We start from the raw sequence: 6,521 nt of genomic DNA, 5'->3' as shown, positions 1-6,521 counted from the left end.
ATATGATGATATGTCACATTTATGTTATGATCTGATGAAATGTTACATTTATGTTATGATATGATGAAATGTTACATTTATGTTATGATATGATGATATGTCATATTTATGTTATGATATGATGAAATGTTACGATTATGTTATGATATACCATGATGTTTTAGATGAACGTTAGTGTTTGGTTGTTTGTTGTTTTTCTTACTTGCTTATTTGTTTGTACTTCCTTACTGGGCTTTTAGCTCACCCCCTTACTTTCCTTCCAGGTAGCAAATAGGTTTTCTCTATGGCACGCGTGGTGACGTGAGGAGTTCTTTCATCATGGGGTGTATGGCGTGGGGCAATCCTATGGACGATAAAACGATCAACGTAGAACGCCATTTAAATTATGTTTTGTTTTAAGGGACTTTTTCCTAAATTATCAGTGGGACTCTGTTATTTAACTTAATTGGTTTTCTTTGAACTTTGCATAAAAACCTATGTTTTATTTTAAACTTATGGCGCCAACTTGCATGATTTTAAATAAGTCCCCCTGAGACTTTAATAATGGATGGTATTCTTTTATAAATTATGTTATGCGAATGTTTTGTAAGTATTAGTCTAGGGCGTTCTTTACAATTGTAGCCTTTGTGTAGTTCATAGTGGAAGTAAGAAAACATCGCGATAGGTTTCGCGGTGAGGCTGCCCAAGATAGTGGGTCAGCGTGATTTGGTTTCGGCCATTATGGACTAGTATTTAAGTCAACTCACTTTCTACTAGTAAGGACTACTTATACAGTTAATCAGTATTCAGACCTCTAAGTGACAAAGGTAGTACGCCTTCATGGAATTCGAGGTCTATCTTATCAGATGATGACTTTGTTTTTACTTCCAAGTCTTGAGGAAGATTACAGAAGGCAATGGGTATATAGTTGAAGTTTAGTACTGATAATTCTACAAAATAGAGTTATTTTACCATATTTTTTATGCTAATTGTTGCTTAGTCTTTGAGTTTTTAAGTAATTTAGTAAGTTTTTAAGTAATTTTCCATTTATTAGTTTCATTGTAATTTTCTAGATTTTTATATGTTTTTATAGTTATTTTATTGTTTTATGTTGTTATTTAATTATTTGAAATTAGTGTTGTTAGTTTGAATGCAAAAAAATATGATTTTATTGAAATTAAATGTTACACAAATTAAATTTTAATTAATATTTTCATGGAAGTTATATGGTATATTTTATTAGGGAAAATATTTAATTTTAATGTAGTTTATGATTGTTTTTGCATGAATTATGTTACATTTTGGTACTTTGAAAAGAAGAGAAAATAAAATAATTAAAGCTGAAAAGAGAGTTGGGAAATTGACAATTTTGAAAATCAAAAGCCCAAAGGATTTGTGATATTTTTGACAGAAGAGGCCAAGCCTGCTTCTGCCTGCTGCTCCACTGGGCCGCACCGGCCCAGGCCCGCCAGAAGCCCAGCCCAGACGCCTGCCCAAGCCCGCCAGAAGCCCAGCCCACGCACCTGCCCAGCCCGGCCCATCCGCTGCCTTCAGCCCACCACGTTGCCTCCCGTGCCTTCCCTGCCCAGATGCCACATTCGGCCCAGCCCAACGCCCCTGCCCAAACGCACACCTTCCACCTAGCCACCAAAGGCACAAGGCCCACGAGCCCAACCACTGCCAAAACAGCTGCCTTTTCCCCTCTTGAGCCCAACAAATGCCTAAATGTCCCCTTGTCCCCTTTGTTTAAAATTTTCATTTTTTACCTAAACTTTTCTACACATTTTACCCAAAAATCATCATTACACCCTAAAATTTACCCCTATTTTCCATATTATTATTAATTTAATCGATTAATTTAATTTAAATTGATTATTTTAATACTCTCATTTTGGCTATAAATAGGGAATTTTCAAGACCATTTGGGGGGTGCTTATTTTAGGGGAGGTCATACCACAAAATTCCTACACTTGGATGACCACTCCATTCTCTTCATCTTTTTCTTCTTTTTGGTCATTTTTTCTATGAGTTTTTAGAGGAAAACTTTGGGGGTTCCTCCTCCAAATTTTCCTATTTATGTTTATAATTTTTTGGTTTGTAATTTCTATTCTAGTTATGAGTTTCTAATCTTTTTAAAATTATTAAGGTGATAATGAAATAATATGTAACTAGATAGTATTTATGTTGTGTGTTGATTTCCCATTTTGTGCAATAAAGTTTATGGATTTTCTTCTTCAAATATTTTCTTTCATCTTAAATATCTTGTATTTTTTTATTGTTAGAACATATTTACACTTTGTTCTTCATTAGTGCAAAGTCATAATATTCTTTGATTAAGGTGTGTCATTAAATTGTGCACATCAAATGCTTAGAACAAAAATATTATGTTTTGCCTTAAAAATAATATTCATTGATTTATCTGTTATTTCATTAGATTGATTTACATTAAATACTTTGAAATTATAATTTTAAAAGTGAAGATAAATCCTACAATTCCATGATAATTTGTGCATAAATAGAATATCTAATTTGAATAAGTGATATTTGATTAATTTCTACTATTAATGAAACTTGGGAATCAATGTACTTATAAACATTATTGAACTTATATTTTGTGGATTCTAATACCTTAATAATCTTATTTTACCATCTTGATTTCTGCTAGTAATTTATTTACATATATTGTCTTTAATTTCTTTATTATTATGTTTTATTTTATTTTCATTATACAAAAATCTCATCAATCTTTGGAGCTAGGTTAGAATTTATTAATTTTGATTTAAAATAGTTTTCTTTTTTATTTTAGACAACTCCTTTGGGTTCGATATCGTGCTTACACGAACACTATATTTCATATATGATTCGTGCGCTTGCGAGTTATAAATTTTTAAAACATACTCGTTTTGGGTCCATCAAGTACTATTCATTATCCTCGAACTGATGGTAAATCAGAGATAGAGTTATCCAATTATTGGAAAGGCACCTTATGAGACGTTGTATGGAGGAGCATGTATGTCGCCCATTCATTTGGATGAGATGGATGAGATGTTACATTTGGATCCTGAGGTGATTCAGGGGACCATTGAGGTTATTGAAAAGGTTAGAGCTGGGATGCTCGCTTCTTAGAGTAAATGGAAAAGTTATATTGATTTGAAATGCATGAACATGGAGTTCCAAGTGGAAGAATGTATCTTCCTTAGGGTATCACCATGGAAAGAGGTGAGGAGATAAGGGCAAGTTGAGCCCTAGATTAGTAGGACCGTTTGAAATTCTGGATATGACCGGTCAGATTGCCTTTGGATTGGCCTTATCTTTAACACTGTCAGCAGTGTACAATGTATTTCATATTTCCATGTTGAGGACATGTGTTAGACGAAACTCATGTGTTGAGTTATGAAGATCTGGAATTAGCAGATAAGTTATCCTGTAAAGGGTAGCCTGTTCAGATTTTAATAGAAAAAAAAGGTTCTTAGGAACAAAGTTGTACCTTGGGTTAAGGTATGATGCAGAAACAGTAAGGTCGAGGGAGCGACTTGGGAACTGGAATCAGTTATGCGGAATTTATATTCCGGGATGTTCAGATGAATTTCGAGGACGAAATTTCTATAAGGAGGGGATAGTTGTAACGACCCAAATTTCCTAATAAGAAAGGGCCTGGATTATGGGGGGCAGGATGGCAAATCTTGGAATTATATGATTATGTGATATTTATGTGTATCATTAAGTGAATATGTGAATAATATTATAATATGACGTGATATGCATGCTTAGGTGTATTAAATATGCATGTGAACCCATTTCTTATTAATTGGGTGATTTTCATAATTTGGCCCGTTTTGGGTATATTTGGCATATATGTAGTATGTGTATGGTTCTTCATTATTATTTGGTTATGCTAAGATTACTCAACACAAGACAATCCTAGGAGGCAAGCTAGTGGGAAAGTCACAACGGGATTCATACTTGATTCGGAGTGAGTCAAGGGGTATTTAGTACATTACCGGGTTATTGGATAATGAGAATAAATATTTGATGATAAGGGAGTTAGTGAGATCTGGGGGAAATTCTGGGAATTTTGACTATTTTACCCCCAGGGGCGTTTTCAAGACCCCGAGCATTAGGATTTGCTTGAGGCTACTTAAGCTTGAAGTAACCTGTTAGAATTATAAAAGAACATTCAGAACGATCTCTCTTCCTCCCGTTCCCTTTTCGACACCCGATCACATTTTCAATGGAAACTTGAGTTCTAGGACTCGGATTCAAGCGAGGATCGAGGCATAGCAATTCTAGGGAAGATTAGAAGTTTATTAGCCAGAGGATTTAGCGAGAAACGAGATAATCGGAGGTAATCCAAGTTTTAAGTTCTTAATTTTTAAAGTTTTTAAGCTTTGATTGGATTTTATGTTTTGATGAGTTTTTGGATGAATTAAAGCTTGGGTTTTATTGGTTTTGGGAGATTAGGATGTTTGGGAACTTTAATTTTGAGATTTGGATAGGTTGGGGTCAGATTTGGAGCTTTGAAGCTCGAAGAACACGAAGAGAGAAGCCCAGAAATTCGAAGTTTTGGTTTGGGCGCTGTAGTGCTAGGTTGGTAGCGCTACAATGCTTGGTGCTCTGTTTTGGGGGTTTTGAGTCCTCCTGTTGTGTTGTAGCGCCCAAAGGTAGCGCTATATAGTCTTCAGAATGAGGTTTTTTTGGTATTGTTTGGGGTTTTGACCCAAAGGCTCGGGGGATGATTCCACCACCTTGTTTGGTGGAATTGGAGGTCCTGAGAGCGCGGGGTCGGTCGTGGGATTGGGTTTTGGAACTTAAACTCATTGAAACACCGTTTATGGTTGTGACTAGGTTATCGCTAGGGGCTTGGAATCAGGATTGTGCTCGAGGGTCGTTCATTGGTAACCTGCGCTTGGACCAAAGGTAAGAAAACTGCACCCAGTATGTGATGCATGTGATGCATGAGATACATGTGATTAGGGCATGACATGAATATTGAATATGAGATTGATCAGAGCTTGAGTCTCTGTAAATGTGCATGATCATAATTATGCGAGTGATTGTTAAGTAAGCATGTTGAATGCCCTACATTTGGATATTTGACATATGATATATGTCAGGTTGCATTGCTTACTTGTGTATGGCACTGACCAATGAGTCAGAAATCGGCACAAGTTGTATGGTATTGGCTTAAGAGTCAAGAACGGAATTGATGTGTTCAACATAAGCTAAAATAATTAGATCTAATCAACAAAAGCATTGAATGAATCATCATGAGCATTAATGCTTGATCAACCTCAAGTTTGATGAAAACTAAAAGCGCTTGTCTAGCCTAAAGGCTAGTTACTTAGAGCCAGGGCCAAAAGGCTCAGGTGCCCGCATCGTCACATGGCTAAGAGTGCGGAGCCCAAGTTCGCGACTCACTTATTTGTCACTTATCTGATTAGGGTGTAAAGCCCAAAGTGTGACTCTTTAATCACCTATCCGATTAGGGTGCAGAGCCCAAAGTGTGACTCAATCATCTGATTAGGGCTACAAGCCCCAGTATGATTACCAAAACCATAAAGTGTTATTCACTCATCTGATTAGGGTGCGGAGCCCAAGTGCGTGACTTAATTTCCACTTATTTGAGTCACTTATTTTAGATGGACACATTAGTCATCTATTCTCGAATTGACTTGATAGTCATCTATACAAAATGGCAGGGCCCATAAGTCATCTATGCAAAGCGCAGGGCCCATAAATCATCTATACAAAGGGCAGGGCCCACAAAAATTATTTTGACTTATTTGCATGCATGAATAGGGCTATTATTGTTAGGAATGCCTATTATGACTTAGTAACATGTTATTACCTGTTCATGAGCATATTGAGTTTTCTTGCTGAGCTTCGGCTCACGAGTGCTATGTGGTGCAGGTAAAGGCAAAAGAAAGTTGGACCATCCTTGAGTTGGAGAGCTTAGGTGACGATGTGTACATATGCGGCTGCTCGACCACCACGGTTGAGGGTTTAAAGAGGAACTAGGGTTAAACCCTATTTTGTCGTTTAGGTCGTTTGGTTGTAAATATTTTATTGTAATTAACATTTAAATTATATTTTGGGATCCCAATGTGTACAGTAAACGTTTTAGTTAAACGTTGTATCTTAACCAAGATTTTTAACCTTAAATTGTTAATCGCACTTAGTTACACGATTATGGCCAAATGACTCGTTCAACGAGTTTAGCACTGTTTAAAATGCACAACGTAACAGTCCATGGGTAGTAGGGTGTTACACCTAATCACATATAACACGTATTGGGTGCAGTTTTCTTACCTCAGGTCTGAGTAAGCGTAAATAAGAACGACCCTTTAGCATGATCCCAGTTCTAAGCCCCTAGTGATACCCTAAGTCGCAACTATAAAATAGGATTCTATTAATAACGAGCGATCAAAGGCTTCCGGACCAAGACCTAGCCTCCGGGGCCTCGGGTTCCACCAAACTGGGTAGTGGAAACAATCCCGAGCCCTAAGGAAAAAGTTCCATTTTAAAACAAACTCTCCAAGGAA

Source organism: Humulus lupulus, chromosome 7 (genome assembly GCF_963169125.1).
Source record: "Humulus lupulus chromosome 7, drHumLupu1.1, whole genome shotgun sequence".
Taxonomy (NCBI): domain Eukaryota; kingdom Viridiplantae; phylum Streptophyta; class Magnoliopsida; order Rosales; family Cannabaceae; genus Humulus; species Humulus lupulus.
The sequence above is the reverse complement of the archived record's forward strand: the minus strand, read 5'-3'. Positions refer to the sequence as shown.